The 23,241-nt window shown below is 38.1% G+C and overlaps 1 protein-coding gene across 6 annotated transcripts in view; it reads right to left on the reverse strand.

Moving 5' to 3' along the window:
- The window catches only part of LOC117412909 (ras-associated and pleckstrin homology domains-containing protein 1-like), a 97,594-nt gene that overhangs the window by 56,170 nt on the left and 18,183 nt on the right, over positions 1 to 23,241 (reverse strand). The window contains exon 1 of one of the 6 annotated variants that reach the window (XM_059032157.1): positions 10,329 to 10,441. The exons of the other annotated variants lie outside the window; for them this stretch is intronic. The gene's annotated coding sequence lies outside the window, so the exon portion shown is untranslated. Of the gene's footprint in view, positions 1 to 10,328; positions 10,442 to 23,241 lie in introns of those variants that run through there. 6 annotated transcript variants of the gene reach the window in all.

The raw sequence follows: 23,241 nt of genomic DNA on the forward strand, positions 1-23,241 counted from the left end.
AACATGCAGAATCTTGCATTACGAAGTCCAGACACTTGTGATTTATTACAACACATCTGCTGCAGTCATACACATTAACACAAATATATATAATTTATTTTTAGGGTGGTAAATAAAATTGCTGAATATATACTGTGTCTTATATATTTGTATCATCACCCACAGCTGTGACCATGAAATTAATAGATTTGTCAAGCCATAGGGCCTTTAACAGCGTTTAAATGTCAGCTTCTGGTGTCTCTACAGTATGTGTCATAACTCTGCACTTAGCTATTACAGCATTTCAAACATAGAACAGAGACCCCATCAATAACCCACGCCACAGCTGTCAGCGTCCGGGTGTTGTGCATTAGCCATCGATTCCCATGGAGGGCTGGATTGTGGTTCAGTGTGACTCTGCCGTTTCTGTGCACCATCGGCTGGAACTCATCAGGCCCACAATATGCTGAAATGCCTAACAAAATCAGAGGAGCGCTCACGGGCCATTTTAAACTGCTTTGTTGCTGCTAACGGACTGGCCCTGGTACAACCACAGGGTGGGAGCATAATTTTTCTGGACAGCACTTTCCTGAAACAGTTTGACCTTGCCAAGATCAGTGGATAGCTTATAGAGCGGATTAATCCATTCGTCTTCATGCATCTATTTTACAGAACAGACAGTGAGAGGGCTGATTCATTTGAAAAGTAATTGGTCACAATAAGCCTGTTGATCCCGTTTACAAATGTGCCTTTTATGCAATGGCAGCAGGACAATACATATTCTTTTCATACAAAAGAAAGATCAAAACGATTTAACTGCAAAAAGACTCAAAACTTCAAAAACATGTTTAAAACACAACATCAGTTTGTTTGCATTTTGACTGTACTTGCTTCTACCAAAGACTACTGGTTGTAGTCTTTTCAAACCCATTAAGATCCTTGAAAGAGATACTCTGTTGTAAATCAAGAGAGATGCTGGGAACCCAGTGAGCCATATGTGTTATAGGACAATGTTCCAAGTTCAGCAGGTTGGTAACTCTGTATAAAGTTAACACTATTACAGTAAATCTAGTCTGAAACACAGGAGTGGTGTACATTAGTTAAGCTGAAACCCAGGGGAAGGATCATGGTTGGTTCCCCAATTCATCCAGTCAATGCTACTTAAACTTCAGGTAAACACATCCGGTTGAATTGGTAGGATGAGTATGCTGTCCACACACTGGTAGATATGGAGGTCCTTTGTCATGTAAATTTGAAACAAAACTGTGGCACCAACATTAACCTTGAATACATTTTTGCAATGATGTCTTTTGTATCACTTTGAAGACATACTTCCCTTGCTATTGTTTTCTGAATCGATCAGAAGGTTTATTAACATTAATTAATCTCAATAAGCTCTGAACAACACAATATCTTAAATAGGACAGCATAGTGTTTGAGTAGCCACAGGTGTTTATTATGTAAATACAAAAGGTACTGTGAAAGACACTTCAGCTAAAGTAAGGCCATTATCAAAAGGGCCTTTACAATACGAATCACTTAATTATAGCTTTCCTTGAACACTTCCAAACGCAACGTTTGATTTCCTTTCATCAAGGCATGATTTGTTTAACCACCTGCTAGATTCTGTTGGGAAATAAAGCAAGCAAAACAGACAGCACATGATACAGTGAAATGGTGGATTTTGGTCAGTTGCAGGAAGGCTGTAATTAATAAAGGCTGAAAAATGTGGCTGCTTGATGTGAAGCCCCCCCCCCCCCCCCCAGTAACTTCTTAGATAACCCCTAGATTTATATACAGTAGATTGTGGGCAACGGCAGTGTTGTTTTTTTTGTTTTGTTTTTTTTAACCTCAAAGCTGCACTTCACCTTAAAATGCTGTCGGTATGAACAATTCAAATTTGTTTTCCTCGGGGTTTTGCAAGTTAAACATTCTAGTTTTCTTAACCCAACCAATGCAATTGTCTCATGGTTTTGGGTCTAACTTGACTAATCACCATAATACAGCTGGACATGTGTGGCAGTACTGACAAGGGGCTGAGAGCACTTGGTTTAGCTTCATGTCTCCCAATGCATTGTCTCAGTACAACCTCACACCTCCAAGTGTGTTACTGCTTCCAAGAAAGAGCTTCAATTGACAAATTAGTCTCCACTTGAATGCTTGAATGATCATCCCTTCTGCTGATAAGCAAAAGCTCTGGGCCCAGGACCATTTGATGACCCCATAAAGGCCCTCAAAAGTGTTTATACACAATGGCAGTATGTTTAACTCACTGCCCTACAAGCTTACATTCCAATACTGACCCAAGCTGTCACTGTTAGTACTTGCAGAGGCCCTGATCATTTATTTATCAGATAAGTTATACTGAGCAACCGGGACACCAGCCAATATTGTACACTTACTCAACTAAGATTGCTTACAGCCTGGGATGAGAATAATTTAGGAGTCAGCAGTAATCTACTAGGTAATTTGTTAGCTTTACAAAATGAAGAGATGCAAAGCAAGGCAGACTGTGGGGTGGAATTAAGCAGGTCTGCTGCTAATATGGAGACACAGGAGGGGGTGGACACCGGTAACATCAAGTGTATGTTCTGCAATCACAGTTCAATAAACCGAGAGAGACCATGGTGGAATTAACAAATTGGTCTGTTCTTTGTAACTTGAAAAGAATCAAACATAATTCGAAAAGGTTTAGTTTCTTTGTGATACACTGTTGGTGCATATGGAAGGTCCTGGATTGCCAGCACTGAATCCCTGAGCAGGAGACTTTAAGCAGTTACCCTTGCAGAAATGGAAATAAGAGTCCTAATGCAAAGCAATTTCAGCCATTCCAGGTTTTACTGGAGAGACCACCTTTTCTCTTTAACGTTCATAGTGAAACCACCTGCAAATTATATAGTATGCACTGAAGCAGTGTTATCAAGCACAGCAAATTAGTACATTTACCTAAAAATAAATCTATTCACTACTTTGTATTTAACGTCCATATAATTACAATCCAAGCAACCCTGCTGGCCTTCTTGCTCACTAACTAGCCCTCTGTGTTCAACAGGCGTGCAGTTTCCTGTCCTTACATCACACAAAGCAGGGAGATAATGATGGCCTTTGCAGAAAAGGTCAATAAAAGACTGGCATTACAATCTGAATGATCCCCCTCCAGTGCCCAAGCCGGAGAGTGTTCCCTTTCAATTTCAATGAAATCTAGTGCTGCAGCTGACCTGCTATGAATCTGAATGACAGCCCCCCTCCACCCCTCTGTTGCAGCCCTTCCTATGGACAGAATTGATGGATTAGATTATCAGCTGAGAGGAGACTGAAGAGTGGCTGGTAACTGAATTAAGGGCCATTACTGCCCCTGTAAAAATTCCTAGCCCACAACCCAAGGGAATTATTATAAAACATTTGTTGTACAAATAAAATACCACATTCAGATATTTGTAGTAATTCTATGGTTTACATGCTCTAAACCAGACTGACATTTAGATTCACTATGGCCAGCAATACAATGCTCAACGCATGCATTAGTTCCAGTGCCTTGTTAACAGGAAAGAAACTAACCTCCCTCCCTTTTGCAAACTTAAATAAAAAAGGGATAAAGTACAACCAATTATAATTAAAAAAGGCTTCCACTATAAGATATGCATAGCTTTTAGTTTTTTATGACACACTGTATTCAGTGCTCAGACAGTAATATACAAAAAAGTTAAATCACTTGTATAAAGTTAAAGTTAACAGTGTGTTTAGGTTGGGAATAGTTTCAATAAAATGTTACGTTTATTAAAAAATGAAAAACCTCTAAAAAGGTGATGCAGTCCAAAAACAGAAGGGTCAGGACTAGCACAGGGGTAGTTGCAAACTCAACTTAAGATGGTTCTTACCAAGTTCAAGTGATTAACCAATTAATTTACATAATAGGCCTAATTAGTGAATAGAAGTGTAAAATACACTTCATCTCCTACATTGAATTCATTGTTACTCAAAGCATCTGTTTGTGTGTGCTGCAATTCTGCCAATTACTTCAGATCTTCAATATTAAAATAATAAATATAGGAAACATGAATTCAAATAGTCACGGTGTCTTACAGCCTAGAAACACTGAAATCATAGCCGGCCTGTTCTAGCTCGCTACAAGTAGTTAAAACACCAAGCTCTCCCAGGTTAGCTAAATAAACCACAAGATCTTTAAAAGCTGGGAGGACCATCTAAAACACCCACATGACATAAAACGTTGGTCCCATTTCACCTCATCTGGATTAAAACACTGAGAAACGGCATCACTTTCTAAATTAAAACCTATATTAAAACCTTCGCCCTTTGGACGCATCATTTTTAGCAACTGACTTCAGAAAAAGCTGCAACTTCCATTTGTTGAAAACTATTGCATATTCCAGCACACAGGGTCTACAATTCCAGATGTCAACTCCCACGTGAGTGCTCTCGTATGTGTGGGTTGGCAAAAGAAACCGGGTAGCAGGCTGTCTCTGCGCCCTTTGACCCAGATGGAGGAAAGAGAAACATGCTGAAAAAAGGAAGAAAAAAATTCCAGTAACTAACCCAATCTATTCCCACGCTTCCTCTTTTTTCCATTGGAATTTGATTGATAGAGATCACACTGCTGCCTGTGAAGAGGGCTATAGCCCCAGCAGTTAACATACGCTTCCAACAAGGAGCTTGTCTCCTGGGAAAGCATTCTTCCAAGGAGCAAAAGTCACAGAAATGGTATGCAAGCTGCTTAGCACGTTGTGTACTGTAATCTTCTAGTATCAATTAAAAGTCAAATCATGTGCAATCGCACGCAATATACTCCCCCCAGAAATGGTTGAGGGAACAAAAAATGAGATCCAACTTTTTTCACTTCAGTATTATTAGCAGCACTGCATGACACATAAAAAAAAAAAAATCACATGCGACAAGTTTGCTCACACTCTGTGTTGAGCTGGACAGTTACCGTACAGCCTGGGGGCACCGATATAAATGATGTATCACATGGGTTTGTGAGTTTTATACAACACCCAAAGGAATTTCATCACATGATGTGGATTGATTAGTAGACTACAGAATGTGACTTTTACATACAGATCTGAAAGTAGTCTAAACTGATCAGGGCATTCCCTCGAAAGGGTTCTTGCACATAGTTTGTTTCCACATTTGGGGTGAATTGAAGCATTCAGCTTGAAGTATTCAGAATTGAAGCATTCAGCTTGTAGTATTCAGAATTGAAGCATTTTGTTTGTTTGCAGGCATTTGTGAAACATCCAAAACAATCTGCTTTGCAACACTGAAGTCAAAATCAGTACATCACGTCATCACACAAACCAAAAAAACACGCTTACAAAACTGCAATGTGAACCTACTGCACTTGGTTCTGAACAAATGGAACTGATCCAGCCAAACAGACTTCAGTTCACTTGCAAATCAACTACAGTTCATTTGCTTAGGCATATGTGAAAAGAAAACAAACCAGACACCCCTCCTCTGCTAAAGTTCACATGCAAATGAACTTGGTTCAATTCACATGGAAACTAACTAGATGTCAAAAGGCCTAAAAATTAAGTTCGGCATCGTGCAGCATGGATAAAGCTACAGAAAATGCAGCCCATTACGCTGGCTCCACTGCAAACAATTGATGATCCTGTCCCGAGTGTCTTGATTGCATCTTGTTAGAGTGATGTCCTCTCTTTTTTGTAGACCACAACATAACCAAATTTTAAAAGAGATAATAGATCATTCTCTTCTCCCACAAAACACAAAGCCTCTTTTCACACACTCAACTGTAGATCTACAAACTGAAAAACAAGTTTTTAATACAGTTGTTAAAACCAGACTAACTTAAACAACATCTGTCAAAGATTTATTTTTTTAAACCACTTCTGAGTACTCCCTGTCACTCTGGGGAAGAACGTCTAGCTTTTCTTTTGTGAGTATAATCGAGCCACTTAATTAAGGACATTCAGTATCTCAATCAACAACTATTAATGGCTAGTTAAAGATCAGAGCTAAATCAGGGTTTATGAAAAGTAGCCCTGAACCAGTAACAAATGAAGTCCCAGGGACACTTTCAATGTTTGTTTTATGAAGAAGAAAAAAAAATGGATTGAGGTATGTCTGTCTAGAACTGCTATCCTGCAGACCCCAGAATTTACAGCATGAGACATAAGGTGGCCCTTTAACAGGTTATAAGATGGAACGGCCATAGCTCCCATTTACCCCACAATGCCATTCCACTACTTATGTAGTGCAAATTTTCATCTCTAATGGTTAGTTGGGAGCCATTGTAAAGTGGGAGAATTGTATTAAACTGCTTCCACAGTTCAACTACAGTTACATGCAATAATATACCATCAAAATAAAACTGTGCTGTTCATCAGGGCCCATCTGTGATCCAGAAACAAATAAAGTAAAACCTGTGTTTTTACAATAGATTCCAAATAAAGCCTGGAAAAATTAAAACATCACATATCTTTTAAACTCTGAGGTTTATTACCCCTTTAACTGACAAGCCGGCACACGCTACACTACAGGTGGCGAGCCAAAACAATCACGGTGAACTTATGTTTGGCATCGTCTCTATTTGAAATATCAGTGTTTCATCGAGCTATAAATTACCAAGATAGGAGGTTCTGCGAACGTCTTTTGCAGTCTCTCCATAAATAAATATTTTAAAGGCTTAACATTCCACCCCCTAAGCCAGTCTGATGCTCTGCACAGTCTGCCAACGATATACTGTACTGTATATATTTATTTTAGGGTTTACACGCACATTGTGGTTAAGAAATAAGACAGCGTCCCGTGGGTTGTAAAGCAATGCCTGAATGTTCAGAGTATCATGCTGGTAAAGATCAGAGCTCCTCAGCAGATATGTCTGGAAACACATGAACAGATATGAACAAACAGGATGTGGTTAGATGGCTTTCCTCAATGGTACTTTGCCTCCATTCTCCTGGCCAACTCTTCCAGAGATGAAGTATTGCATTACAATAGCACTGTGCTCACTGTAGCTTATTAGCACTCGCTGCATGTGTTCTGTATTAGACTCCAAGATTACTTCAATCAAAAAATAAGGCTTTTTTTTCTCCTGAAGCACTAAAAACATTTAGGTCCAGAGGGCCCAGAGTGCTTCTTTTTTTGCAGCTAGAAGGGAAAAACTGAACTATACTCAATGCTGCCAGTTAACCCCCTACCCTGGTCAGAAAAGTTAATGGAACTATGTTAACAAGATATAACAAAAAGGACCTTTTAATGTTAAAGGCTACTCAACTTAATTTAGGTCACTTAAAAGTTGTTAAAAAATAAATAAATAAATAAATAAATAAATAATAATAATAATAATATCACATAGGGTATGGCAAGTAATGACTTACTGGGTATGCCTTAAAGCACTGGTTCCCAACATTTTGGAGTGAAGCCCCACTTATGCATATGCAGTAAAATACCCCCCATATACATATCTATCTATCTATCTATCTATGCACGATATCGTTTGCACCGTCTTAGTGAGAACCCTGGGCTTGTAAATCCTTTATTAGTGATGGGATATTTGGTGTTCTATTGGTAACAGCAAGTTGGAAATCACAGTGCACATCCACTCTATTGCAATTTTGTTTTGATGGTCACAAGTGCACTGAATGCAGTTTCCGATATATATGTGGTTGGAAAGGGGAGAATGATTCTGGTGGTTGCATGCAACGTTAATTTAGGTGCAACATGTGGTCCTTTAATGTTTGGTATCCATGCTTCTGAAAGTACCGTTTGCAGAGTGAATTCTGGAGATCTGGGAGTTCACCTTCACAATTCAGGTATTCAACTTTCTCTATTTTTGCAAGAAAGGGGTCTAAAACCAATGCATCTCTGGAAAAAACTAACATCTGAAAATCATGACTTGAGCTCCTCTAAGTGCTTTCATGTGGTTCATAAACTCTCCAAGGAAAGCAACCACCAGCTTGCCCTCAGACTCCTTTGAAAGCAAGGGAAACTGAGTGAGGTCTCCTTTCTCAAGTTTGGTGATTCTGAACTCCAGTTTTCGGGTAAAAGCATCAGTCGCCTTCTTGCACTGCAGTGTTAAGAGTCGGCCCCTTGTAGCTGTTGATTTGTTGCATTGAAAAGACTAAAGGGTTGAGATTATTGATTCTGTACAAGAATACACAGATCGTCAGTTGGGGTCGCTTCAGATATATACACTATGAACTTTACTTTCTATCTTTCATATCAAAAAATCTAGTGAAAAAAACGGAATTATGTTCACTTAATATCAGGAGCCAATACAACTTCTGACCTTCAAATTAAGGACACCTGAGCAGTAAAAGAGCTCAGTGAGATCATTCTTTGTTATTATACAGGTGCCTCTCTCAATGTGCTTATTGTACCCAATGCAGAGTACCTTTCCATTCCTGACCTTTTGAAGAGACTCCTGTTCTGGAAACCACTGAAGTTAATGCAAAAATATAACATGGGAGTTGCTTAGTAGCACCAATTTACAAGGCGTTCATTCACACCAGCCTCCTGTTTACCCAACTCTGAGCCAAAGGCTGTACTGCAACACCCAGGCTCAGTTGCGTGTTTGCTTTCTTTACAATACTGATGCATTATCCACTTGTTCCCCTGGACAATTTGTTTGTAATTTCAAAACAGCTCAATCATAGATTCACAGAGAAAAGCAATATGAAACCAATTCAAACTGACAAACAATTTGTTACAATGATGAATCACTACTAGCTGAAATGCTTGTTTACCTGACTTGAGTTCTTTAAGGTTTTCCCAGTCGAAAATACTTAAAACTCAGCTTAGTCGTCATTTAGAATTCAAATTAATAGAACTATTTGCCTACTACATTTTCTGCCCCATTATTGTGGTTTAGTTCAACTTTCAATTTCAAATACATTATTGCACCTTGAAATGACTAAATGTATAATGGTATGGTAAAGTGCAGTTTAATACTATTATACAATGAAAAGTATAAAGGCAACTCACTTTACAGAACCTTGCTATGTCATTCATAACCCAATCTGCTTGGGGTATAAAGGACTGTTTCCCCATAGAACAAGCCAACATAGTATTCCTGCAGTGATCTCAGTTCATTGTGTTCCCTGTGCTCATTTAACAACCCTCCATATTCCAAGAACTTCCAGATGTTGTCAAAAGGATAAAAATAAGACCAGAAAGTATTAAACACTATACAAGTGGCTTTGTGGTTGACCCTCGCATTTCTAGGAACGTCCATTTGTCCATCAGCCCATTATTAAACTTCAGTCTCCTTTTATCACCCAGTTCCCTTTATAACTTGTTTATTATCAAACATTCACCGACTGCCCCACATACAGTATATGGCATTTACAGCATTTGTATCACACGACAAAAATATTCTACTAAAAAGAACAAGGAAGTGCTAAATAATTTAACATTTCAGGACTCTTCATGGCTGAAAACATCTTAAAAGTTGAGACTCAAGCCTCCTTTCTGTAGGACAAAGGAAATGCTATTCATTTAATGTATTTCTCTAGTGTCTGGAAACCAGGGGCATTGCTCTTAGAAAAGCAGCCCACAAACTCAACTATGTCAACTAAAAATGCATGGAAGAGAGAAAGGGAATGGATAGTCTGAAAATTGACTGGATAGAGGGAGACCAGCTAGTCAGAGGTTCAGTATCCATTAGTGGGCCACTGTTTCATGATTTTAAGGTATACCCAAAAAGACAACTGTTTGTTCAAAAATGAGCTGTCTGTGGACTTGTGCGAGGAAGAAATGAATGGGCCGCAGTTTAATTACACAAATCCATTTTGCTTATATGTTCCAGACGTCCTCCTTGTGTAAACAGGCTCCACCACGACTTTAAAACAGAAGTCCATTTCAAAGACAAGTTACACATGGCAGCGGTCCCTGCATTACACCAATGGAAATGACATGGCTTTATTTTCCACACCTATATCATCATAACTTAGGAAAAAAAAACAAAAAAAAACACAAGGCTTCTATTCTATGAAAGTGGGAACAGCAGAAGCATAGACTCAAGGTGGGGCTCTGCAGTTAAGACTTTTTGCAGTTCCCTCTGAGAAACAGGATACCCAGAATGGCACTGGCACTATCCTTAGAGACAGGCGTAGCTGGAACTAACCGCTTGTCTGAAAGTCGGTAGAGGAAAAATGTGAACGTGACCCTGCTGCTGTTCAAAATAAAGTGTTTTGCATTTGACCAGCAAACATTGCAGCATACCTTTGCCTTTATCTGCTCTGTGTATTAGTTATATTGTAACGCCGACTTTGATAAAGGCTTTTGTTAGTGAAGATGCATTAGTGTGTTACGCTATACTTAGCCACCCCACTGCTCCTCTGAGGTTTCCAATAAAAAGGTCCTACCTTGAAAATCAACAGAGCATCTTTCACTGAGACATCTGATCCCCACTGGGTTACTGGAAAAGATGCAGGAGGTCTTCAATGGCTTTTCTGAGAAGACCATGATATCACAGGTCAGCATCAATGGGAAAGAACTAACTGGATTACCCTGGTTAGCAACAAGGGCTTCAGACTAAATTATTCTCTTTAGCTTGCCAACAAGTTAATTTACATCTTGTATTTATCTGTATTATTGTTACAAAACAAATTCGAGAAACAGCAACACAACGCATCTGCTCTTCTGAATATGAAAAATGTAACTGTACGGTGTACCAAATCACAAACTGCACAGTGCAAACGGCAAAGGTACAGTCCACTGGCACCTCCGTGTTGAACTTGCTATTCAGTACATAATAATTTTACAGTATTGCTGCATAAACCCCTAACCTGAGTTTTGCTTCCAATTTAACAGCAATGGACACAAAAACACAAAAAAGCATTTATAACCCAAGCAAATTTAAATAGAAGGTTCAGACAGGGCACGTGAGCACAGCTACGAAAACCTTCTTAATGGCTAAATAACTGTTACAAATAACCGGTACTAATGGATGAGCTCTTTCTTGCAGTTTTGGCCTCCTTGTTGAGTACTCTTTAAAAACACTGCCAATTCAAAGGCTTCTTGGCATTCATATTAAATCCACAGCTAGCTCTTTCAGTTGCCAAATTAGCTTGTCTTTATCAAAGAGGCTTTTATTTCCTTCTTTCTCCTTTTCAGCAAACATTAACATCTTTCTGGCAAAAAAGGTATATCTTTTTGGGTCTGCAATTAGGAAGAATTGTACAGTAGAACGCTGTTGTGTTGGTAATGCGGCACTGCGTTTTTCCAGAGTGGCGAAAAATCTCACACAACCCACTGAACAGATTATATGGATTAGGAAGGGAGTAATAAAAAAAAAAGTCCCATGTATCTATATTGAATAATGGCAGCAGTTGTTCCAGTGAGTCCAGGCCCTACTGCATGCAAGCAGTAGGAAAGGTAAACCATCAGTCACAATATAGATTAGGACAAGGGCTTCATTTAATGCAGAATGACAGTACGCTGGGGCATTCAAATCTTGAGTTTTTATCGAAGAAAAATAATTAGCAATAACCAGGCCTCCAGTTGAACATCTTCCACAACGCTCAATCATAAACTTTGGTGTAAAACTATAATAAACACATTCTCCAGACAGTTATTTACTACCCTAGTGTACTAAATAAAGAATAGGTTCTCCTAGGACATAATAATAATAATAATAATAATAATAATAATAATAATAATAATAATAATAATAATAATAATAATAATAATAATAATAATAATAAATCTTTCCGGCTGAGAACACAGGGCCCAAAATGGGGTCAGCCCCAAAGGCTATTCCCAGCTTTAAAACAACGTTGCTCAAAATGTAAACAAACTGTGACCCAGAAAGCATGTAAACTGGCACCGGTCAGCTGTAATGACTAGCTACAGGAAAGTCAACTACTTAAGTTACTGCAAATATCTGTAATTCAGAACAGTGGATTTTAGCATACAAATATCAAGCGGTTAGCGGTTACGGTTTGGCAAAAAGCAATCTTATTGTTCTCATGAAGTGCTAAAGCTGCAAGTCTCATCTTGGAATGAAAGAAAAACATGGTTCAAATAGCAACATCAAATTACCAAACATGCACAGAATTATGATGAAGCAAATGCTCTTGGGAATGCTCTTTAATGTGTTCCCGAAGTATCTGTGAACTTCAGCGATTGCAAATAAGCAACCACCCTTAAGCATTTCCTCTAGTAGCGCACTAAAATCCTAATACAGTAAGACAGAAAAAAAAGAAAATAAAAGCAATTACTTTATTTCATATAAATCTAACCTTTAATGCTGCACAGTTAAACACAATTCCTTGATGTCGGTTTTTACATTCTGCTATAGTTTTGTCTTCGAGGCACTCTAATTTATCAGAAAGCAGACGTTTGTTTGTATAATAATCTCTATTCACGATGTGTTTTTTGTACGTGCTAACTCAGTGTCCGACAGCATTACCATGTGAAACCCTGCAGCACCGATTCATATCCAATGTCGTGTAGTGATATACTATGTTCTGGATTTATTTATTTTGGCACTGCTCCTCTGTAATAATTCAGATGACTGAAAAAAAAAAACCAAAAGAAACATTTTATCTTTAAATTGAAAACATTTGTATGCATTTTTTTAAAAAAAATAAGGAATCCCAATATATGTCACTAAATCGTAAACAAAATAACAATTTTGCACATTAAGTGCTTTCAACATTGAGCATAATGTTATTATGTTAATGAAAACCATGACTTATTTTAGGATAGTATTGGGAAGTGTAAGCCTAATCTTGACAAAGTTTGTAAGCATTTGTTTTCCATTTAAACACATTAAGCCACAGTAAGCGTTTTAGGATGTCCACATAAGCATACACATAAATGGCTGGTTTAAAAAAAAAAAAAAAAAAAACATTTCAGAAACCAAAAAAGAAAAATGGCAGCTGAAAAGATGTACACCTTGGAACTATATATAAAAGGCATGTTATATTTATTGCACATATTGGTGTTTAATTATAGGAAGGGCTTCTGTTTTTCGGTTTAATTGTATTTTTCGGTGCTTATTTTTAGCTATTTTTGAGTTTTATGTAAATCTTTTTTTGGGGGCTTTAATTTTTGATATACTGTATGAAATTAGTGTTTTTAGTTACTTTCTAAAATTGTGTTTTTTTTCCTGTCAAAATATGTATAGTAGTAATTGGACAGTACTTGCACACTTAAGTTGTACCTTCTTTCCTTTGCTGTCTTCCTCAGTGAAATCCTTATGGTCACGGGCACATTCTTCTGGAGTTTTTGTGTGTAGGTATTTTTTTACATTTCGCCACAATTCTGTTTTAAATCCTCCGTATCGTAACTGTAATACAGCTTTAAATCCTGTTAACAAGCCTCCATTCCTGATTGTAATCTCGTTTTAACTCTCTCAAGTGGAGCAGCACTGGGAAATGTATATATTATTATTTTTGTAGTAGGTTTTATTTTTTTTAATGGGAAACTAAAAGTCAATGTAAACTGATTAACCATTTCCACAGTTTTTCCGGTGTTTTTTGGTGTTTATTGGCTATCCACCGATTTCATTATTTTTTTTTGTATCGGGAGTGTTTTATTGGTTAAACCCGAAAATCAGAAGCCCTAATTATAGGTGATTTTTATTGATGCGGCCCTCCTTGAACGGCAATCAGAACAGAAAATAGAAGGCACTTTTTTACACAGAGAATTGTGAGGGTCTGGAACCAACTCCCCAGTAATGTTGTTGGAGCGGACACCCTGGGATCCTTCAAGAAGCTGCTTGATGAGATTCTGGGATCAATAAGCTACTAACAACCAAACGAGCAAGATGAATGGCCTCCTCTCGTTTGTAAACTTTCTTATGTTCTTAAAACTTTGGGAACCCCTGCTCTAGAGGTTTGGTAGAAATACACCAGAACCCTGAAGTGCAAATTAGAACATAAAAGTAGCCTGAAATCTCTGCTGAATATATGTCAGTCAGACATTGAGGAAGAATGAAGTTTCTTTATTTTTTATATATATAAGCTGGAAAGGAGTTCCATAAATGGAATATCAGCTTTCTCCGTCCATGCAAATTAGCTAATTGATATTAATAGGAGAAATATTAAGTGACACCGCTGAAACAGTGATAATGTGATTGACAAAAAATGCTCCAAAAAAAGCTTACTCAAACACATTTTAATCCCATAGGGAGCACGATAGCTTTTAATTACTGAAACAAATAAGCATTCCATTACAACCATACCTCCTTGCTTCATCCAAAAAAAACTTTTATTATGACTATCAGAAAGTATTTTTTATTTTTGTTTTACCAGATACCAGATGGGCAAACAGCCCACATCATAGTACATTTGTTAGTACAATCATAAACAAATATCCTGTGAGCCTAACAGCTGAAAAGTCATACAGTAGCTAAAAGCATGCTGTCAAGTTCTGTTAATTCACCAGTTGACAACGCCAACCTTCATAGTAACTGCACATGCTCATTCCAGACATTCTGGGCTTTAGTTTTGTTATCCATCCTTTGCTCATCATCTCTAATTAATTGTAGGCGTCTGAACTTGGAAGTACAGCATGTTTGAATTGTTTGAAAACAAAATCCAAAACAAAGATTTCATAACACGTTTGACCTGTTTGTACATGCTTAGAGTGAATCGAGGTTGTGTAAGCTACAAATGTGAAACAGCTTCTTAATCCACACACAGACAAGGTTAATACGAAAACCAACCCTCTTAGTTTTGATTTAGTCCTACAGGAACTTCTGCCGATACTTCTTAATGACAGATTTGTATACATACAGTAATGTCGGTGTGTCTATTAAACTAGTCTACTGTACATCAGTTAGAATTATCAGGTAGAATTGCAGACATTTGTCTACTTGAGTTTTCTATAGTTTTACTTTACCGCAATACCATATGAATTTGCACTTTTTGGCCAACAGTTATACTGCTACAGTTAGCTACGATTACAGTGCTTAAGCAAACTACAGTTCAAGTAAGCAATTTGTGCAAATGAGTAAAAACAGACTCCAAACAATGGCCATCATCTTGTTACTGTAGTCAAGCAAAAGTCAACTTTATAAACAGGATTAGCCCTGGCTCCACTGCACAGCATGGATTTAGACAAGAAGTAAAACTATCTTGAATTTCAATTTCATCTGCTTCCTGAAAACAATTCTTTTTTTTTGTTTTTGTTATTTTCCCAACTGCAACCGCAAGAAAGAATTTAGTTCACATTGTGCAACAGGCTAACTCAATCCAATGTTCCCACTCAAACAGTAACAACAGGCTGCACAGAGTAGCAATCTGCTGACTGGTTGTCTTGCTCTATGATAATGGTCTGTGTTTACACAGAACATTTGAATTGTAATCAATTTAAGAACAGTAAAATCAGTGCGAGATTACAGAAGGCTTTTGTCATGTACAGTAATTTGAAACGTTGTCAGTGTAGTTCTTTATACAGTATATAGCCTGCCTGGACACTTTATTAGGGCATGTACCTAGTATCAGGTTAGACCACCGTTTGCCCCGATCACAGCCTGGTACGATGTGGCATAGACTGCACAAGGTGCTGGGATATCTGTATCCTATCTTAAGGGATATTAATCAATTAAGTCATTATACATTCAAATTGGTGCAGAGAGGTAGGCAGATGATCATGATAACAAATGCATTGTTCAATTTTATCCCAAATATGCACAACTGGATTGAGATCCGGCGATTGTGGTGGTGCAGTCTCTGTCGTGTTCTTCAAGCCATTCTGCCATGGTGTATGGGTGCATTATTGTCTTGAAATTAGTCATCGCCACCAGTGTACAAGTGCACTATTTTTGGGCGGACCTGACTTGAAATTATGCTTCAGTAAATTATGCTTTTTTCAGCTTACCAGAGTAAATTGAGGGACCCAGGTATACCAAATCCTATTGGATAGACAGGTCATACTAAAGTGGCCAATCAGTGTATGTGTTGCATTCTTACTCTTATTGTTGCCGTTTCACTTTATTAAAGTTTTAACAAACTGCTAGAAAAGCATGTCATCATCTAATATATTAGAGGGGCAGCGACAGACGATCTAGGTATCTAGGTTCAGAGATGACCAACACGCTGTGTTAAAAGCCGGGTTTCATTAGTGGAGGAGGCAGATATGACTTTATATATAACTTAACTTGTGCTATAAGGACAAGAACCTGCTGGCCAGCAAGCATCAATAAAAGTCTTTCACAACAAGGCTCTTTTAGTGATTGACTCTCTACAATGGAATTTAGGTAATTTATTTAAGAACTTATCCACACGCGCCAAAACTTGATGAAACACGATTAACAGGGCCAAATGCATTTGGAAATTGTCAGGCACAGAATTTATAGGGAGTGCTCATCAGCCCTCAGGCTAAACTGCTATTGACCGTTTAAAAATGCCTGATTTTAAAAATATCGGCAATAAAACAAATATGGTGGGAGTAAGGGCAACATTGGAATGGACTATACTGTATAATATAGTACTCTAGCATCAAATCAGATCACCCAAAGGTCACTCCTCAGAATAACCTAAATGAAATACATTTAAAAAACTTTTAGTTTTTCAGGTCAATATTCAGGAGGTAGATGAATGGGTGCCAAATCCGATCTCGTTCAATACAGTAGATTTAAAAATAACAATAATAATAAAAAAAACAAAAGCATCAGTATTATAGACGATTCTAAAAGATATCACTTTACCAGTACAAACCAGCACATCATAAGTACATGACAACTGTATTGAGTTCAATGGAGATAAAAGGCTTTCTGCAAAACAAACCCTCTTAAAAACCCTCTCACGTTCAACACTACTGCTCACTCGTTTCAAGGGGTTGTATGAAGAAGTTTATTGCGCTGCATAGCAATATGCATTTTTTCTTGGTTTAAGAAACAAGCATAGGCTAGCCAGACAGCCTTTATTTTTATGTTAGATGTTACTCAGCACACTGTTGACATGATACAGCAGTGAGGAGCATAAACAATGTACTTCGTGAGATAAGAGTACCGCACCACTGCTACACATCAAGGTCAACGGGCAACCTCTGTTCTCACTGACCAATCAACTGAATTTCACCCGCAGAACCCAACGATTGGATGTTACCAAGCTACTGAACCTTGGAGGAAAGGGCCCAGCTTGGGAGTCTTTGCCTGGGCTCGTAGAGCACCTGCCCAGTAGTGGAGAATAAAGTGCGATGAGAAGGTTAATGTGTGGGCCTTGAAAAGGTGAGCAAGATTGCTTGACTCAAACTGCACTTCCTTGGCATTTACTGAATAAGCCACTGCTTTTTAATGAAAACAATCAACCACGGTCATCTTTCATCACAAATATCCCATGTTTGAGAGTACGCTTCTCTAGCTTATTTTTAGTTTTTTATTCACAGATGGATTTCAGACAAGTAGGGGAAAAAAAGAAAAAAAAAACCTGAACACATTCCATTATCACATAAAGGTAATGCACAACCTCCACTTTAATTCTCACACTTCTATTTTTACACAGCAATGCTCAAAGAGCTCAGGGAAAAAAAACAAAAAACCAACAGCTGTTTGGAGAGCAACTGTGCTCTGTTATAATTGAGACAACTGTAGAGGTATGTTTAACTCCAGAAGCAGGAGGTCAAGGTGTTCTCGTGGTCTTTGTTGGTTTAATTGGCCAAAGAAAATCAACGAATCACCACATTCCTCTTTCAGAGTATACAATACTGTATAAGCATAGGATCATACTACATTTATTAACATTATCTAACATCTCCATACTGTATTACTGCATTTATCTCTTGCACTCGTGAAAAATGATTATGATTGGGACAAGAAATTCCCATGATTTACTGTATTTAATTAAAACAGTTTTAGCCTACTGTCCTTTTAAGGATTAAGATTTTCACAAATGAGAAATTATAAGCAATTTAATATATTGGTTAATAGTACCATACATTTTTTTAAGCAGTTTTGAAATTAGTTTCGGTATACATTGGCTCAAAAGGATAGATTATTTTCATAAGTAATACAATCTTTTACCACACATAAAAGGAGCAATACACAAAATGAGCATCACACTGCAATAGCCAGCTCTTCAAATGCACTGAGGATAATCTCTGAAAATGTATCTGATCCTCTGTGGTTTTCTACAGTAAATAGAGAGCCGTGCTGGTCTTCAATTCTTGGTCTATAACCCCCCCATTGGCTTGACATCTCTCTTAAAACTAGGTTTTTCAGACATATGGAAACATGTTAACACAGGAAACATAACACCTATACATTTTAAGGCCTATAGTAAACTTTCCTCCATCTCTTCAATTTAACTTGAACTTTGGACTCACTGGTGATTGGAAATAATATTTACATTGAACTGTGCGGTTGCAAGCCTAAAAATGTAGGCTTTAATCTGATGGGGTTTATTTTTGTCACGAGTTACAGTACTTGTTACAGCACTAAGCAGAACTGGTTTAGAAAAAGCCAAATCTACTTTATATAGATAGCCATTAGCATCTCACCCTCTGAGTAAAACTAAGTCTATTAACAAAATTACAAAGTGCCCAACAAGTGCTGTAAGCTCGGCAACCAACACCTGCTACATGCCAACTGTCATTTTCAAATCCCCGACTTCAGATTTCCCTCTACAATGGGAGAAATATTTTTCAACAGCTGCTCCAGATTGCTTTTAAATTAAAACGGTTTTGCAGCAGAAGTCATGTGATAACAGGCTGTGACCTTCCTGCCGGTCAGTCCGCCAGCAAAGCTGTCACTCTCCTCCCTCCCAGTCTCTCACATCCCTTTCCTCTCTTCTTCATTGCATCGAGAGGAAAGAGCAGCTGCTTTCCCCCCCCCCCAAGCAGGAAGAAACCGTGTGTTGTCATACTTGGACTTCCACTGGCTCCCTTCAAAACAATCTTCAAAGTCAAGTCCTGGGACAGTATAGTTGGATTACATGTCACATTACTAAGGGTCATGCTCTTCTTTTTGCAAGTGACGGCTTACCATCCCACTCATAGCCTGGTCTGTAAACGCTTCCGCCCTTCCATACAGCCCCACCTCCCCAAACTGGCTCAGCAGATAGCTCACTTTCACATCTGAAATTAAGCAGTACAGTACTGTAATACACACCACTTGGGAAAAACACCCTGTTTACCATATGAAACAGTATACTGTGCAGAGAACAGTGATTATTATTTACTCACTAAGAGGAACACCACCTATATTTCAAACATCTATTGGTATCTGAAAGCAACCAAAGTATAATCACAGCACAACACTTAACACACAGTACTGCACAGAGAGGACTCTTGGCAAGAATCCTACTCAAAATAAACATCCCATTGTGAATGATCTGCCATTAACTTTGAAGGGTTTCTTCATGTTTGAAAATAGACCAGAAAAAGTCAATAAATAGAAAAAAAAAAGAAAAGCTCTGCCTGGGCAAAATCATAGGCTTGGAAACAGAACTAATTGACTGCAGAGTGAACTGTACCAGCGCCAATAAATCTTTACCCCCACCCCCCTCCCTCCAAGAATTTTAGGATCCAACAAACTATTAAGTGCAGGGAGCACTGCACAGTAGATGCTTATCTGTTCATAAAGAAAACCTCTTAGACCTCTTTGTTTTCTTCAATCACTATAACCTGCTTTAGAAGCAGTGTGATGATCGTACCAGCTCAACATATATTCTGGTGCCAGCAATTCATGAAGATGGGGCACTAATGTAACAAGATTTTATGAAAACAATATCTCCCTACAGTGTATGATAGTCTATTTGAATGCTTTGTGAGTTTGTAGTGCATTCTGCCACTGTATTGGCCTTTAGTCCTCTTCATGGATTTAAACACAGTCTCCACACGGAGAATACCATAGTCCTCAGCAACAGTATTGTAAACCACCACCCCATCAAAGACAAAATGTGTTATACTGCCTTAAGCCAGCAAGTGGAGGTCAATGTCATATATATCCGAGCCCAGGCCTCTCCTGCCCTGTCCTAGTACTACAGTACTGTATCAATTAATACTGTGTCAATATGGTGCTCAGAAGATTAAACAGTTGTTCTCACATCCAGCACAAGTGGTGGGGACAGAAATGTCTTCACTTTCCCCAAGCTGATCAACGACTTTAAATCATGTGGCGAAATATCAAAACAAATCGCTTTTTTGTTTACAATATAAATCTGAAAAAACACATCATATACACAGGACAGTTCAACAGTAAGTTGTGAGAATATTATAGAAGTCAAGGGGAGTTCACCAGCGCTATTAATCCTGGTTTAAGCATTCTGGCAGGTTCTTGAGCTTCAGTTTAACTTTCACCTAGAGGCATGGAATACTCAAGAATTGTTTTGGCCTGTTATGCCGATCACAAGGGAGGCAGAATGTGCATAATTCTGTACAGCTTGAGGCTCTTAAGTTCTCTAGAGCCTAAAGAGAAAACATTGAAACCAGCCTCAAAAGAAAACAACAAGGACGTCTTCAACACCACAAATCAAACAGTCTCATTCCAGACAGGAGCTGGACGACACTCTTCCTGCTGGTATTCAAACCTGCTTCAACGTCAACCCCCATCGAGCCTCAGCAGGCATTCAAGTGCATGCTGTACACAGCTACCTCTTTCCAATTTCATCAGTTACACACTCCCCAAATGCATGTCCTAGTTATCTTATACTCAATTACACCTCAACCTCAATCTTGTTTTCCAGAGACACTATTGTGTAAGGGGGCTGCAGGTGGTAAACCTCCTGGGGTGTGTATGGACAGTCACAGACGTATTACAGAGCTGGCTGCTGATAATAAACCACCACCTGTCGATTTGTTTTAGAGCCAGTTAACCCCAGCACATAAACCCAGGGGTCAAACTGAACCTGTTCTCTCTACCTCAACCCTCATCGTGTTACTTTTAGCAGATCTCGCATTTTTTAGTTACAGACTGGTCTTTTGCTTCACTTAAATTGAGGGTCCAAGGTTACATGGACAAAGTGTAAATGTTCCTTTTCTACGACAGTTGTAACTGCTGTTGCTCGGCTAAATGTGAAAAAAAGATATTAAAAAGGTGTTACACTGAAATAATTCCCCAAATCGTAAGTTGTGTAGTTCCATTTGCCATGCTGGTCTCACATGTGAAGTATTAAAAGAAATACATGAACCATATGGACTGGAGAGGAGTCTCATATTGCAAAACTGTCCACCGTGGGAAGAACTATAGTTACCAACAGGGGACTATAATGCCTGAAGCAACAGCAAAATTCTGTGGCAATGACTAATGAACAACAGTGTTAATAAGTATAAATAAATAAGAAAAATTAAGTGATTTTTTTTTTTTATTAAATCACATTACTAAAAGAAAAAAACCCAGAACAAAACATGCTTGCCGTATTTTATGGAAATCAAATAAGAAAAAAAAAAAAGCATACAATAAAGCAAAGACAGTTAATTTATTTTTTAAAACTCTTACAGCACTGACTATTGGATGCCAATGACAATTCTTAAATACATTAAATACAGTTATAGCCAAAACACAGGACTATATTTAAATCACATTAGTAATAATAACATTAGTGCACTGGGAATCAAATTAAAATGGTACATTTTACAAATGCACTGTTTTACAAATGTGTACTAGGCTTGGAGCATTTTTTGTACAAATGTAACAGGGTATTTTTAGAAACATTTGTTGTTCACCAAAATGTTGTAATTGTAAAACATATCCAGATTAAGACAGCACATAGAAATAGTTTGGAAACTGTGACAAGCGCTTGAGGATTTTCACAAACATGTTGTCATCCCAAATAATCGGATAATATCTAATATAGTTCGCCGCCCCCTTCCTTTGAGCATTCATGTTATTAGATAATGTACAAAAAACATGTGTATTTCCATATATAATTAGAATGACTTTCAGGACCTGCAACATAGAGAGTACAAGCAAGGTCCTAATTGTTTCTCTGACCTTTCACATAGGAGTAACAGAACAATGCTTCGCTTTGAACTTGTGACCAAACTATGCAATCCTTTTGTAACAACAACAACAACAACAACAACAACAACAACAACAACAACAAATCTATCCAGTGCAAATTTAGATTTGTTTCCAAAACTCACTGATGGCCTTAGGAATCTCTCCATGGCTGAACTAAAGCTCACACTGAAACCCCGCCATACTTCACTATAGAAATAACGTGTATACGCTATAGTGACATGTACAGTGATAGTAGGGAGCAAATGTTTGAGCTTTGCAAAAAAATAGTGCGAAAGCGAGCAAATTCCATGATTTTTCCTAGAGGAACTAATTTTTATATATATATATATTACTAACACACACACACACACACACACACAAACACACTATAGTTTAGGAAGTGCAATCATGCTACCTGAAAGACCTTTCTTTAAAACCTACAGTAGTACGGTACTAGATAGGTGTTTTTTCAACTGCAAATACATGTTTGCAATACAACATGTTTTTCGTTTTTTCAAAACTGCAAGCGAGTAGAAACATATTTAAACCTGGGCCTACTGTATATATTAGTTCATTAATATTGTAGAACAAAATAGAACTTTACATTTTAAGTGTAAATGTATTTATTTTATGGATTCTTCAATGAAGACAGTTTGCAACCAGGTGTTGTGGTTTGGTTCAGGGTGCCACTCACTCTGTGCAAGTCGTCGGCTCTGGATCCAGCAAAAGAGCCCCAGACCATCAAGCTTCCTTCTCCATGTTTGACAGTTGGTGTCACACACCGAGGAACCATCCTTTCGCCTACTCGATGGTGTACAAAAACCCTGCGTGATGAACCGAAGATTTCAAATTTTGATTCATCAGTCCATAAGATCTTCTTCCAGTCTTCAGTAGTCCACTGGCGGTGGGTTAATCCCGTAAAGCCCAGCCCCAGGTTTGATTAATTTCTTTCTTAATGTGAAAACAGTAAATACACCTAAAAATCAGAATCCCTATTTATGCTCAATCAATCAAATCAATCCATTTCTATTTTATATAGCGCCTTTCACAGTGGCCCACCACCACCAAGCACTTTACAAGACGCTGTAACAAGAAGAAAATCCATAATACTTTAAATACAGAGAAATGCATAATACATGCTATGCATTAAAAAAAAAAAAAAAAAACTGGCATAATACATGAAATAGTAGCAGCAACACAGCAGCTAATAGCAGATATCAGGCTTAAAGAGCATGGAAAGCAAGAGAGAACAGGTGGGTCTTGAGAGCTGATTTAAAGCGAGTGACGGTGGGAGCATCACGCACTAAAGCTGGGACAGACTTCCAAAGAGTCGGAGCCATGAAGCTAAACGAGCGTTCTCCAAGTGTGGTGCGCTTTTGCTTGTG

Source organism: Acipenser ruthenus, chromosome 10, assembly GCF_902713425.1.
Source record: "Acipenser ruthenus chromosome 10, fAciRut3.2 maternal haplotype, whole genome shotgun sequence".
Taxonomy (NCBI): domain Eukaryota; kingdom Metazoa; phylum Chordata; class Actinopteri; order Acipenseriformes; family Acipenseridae; genus Acipenser; species Acipenser ruthenus.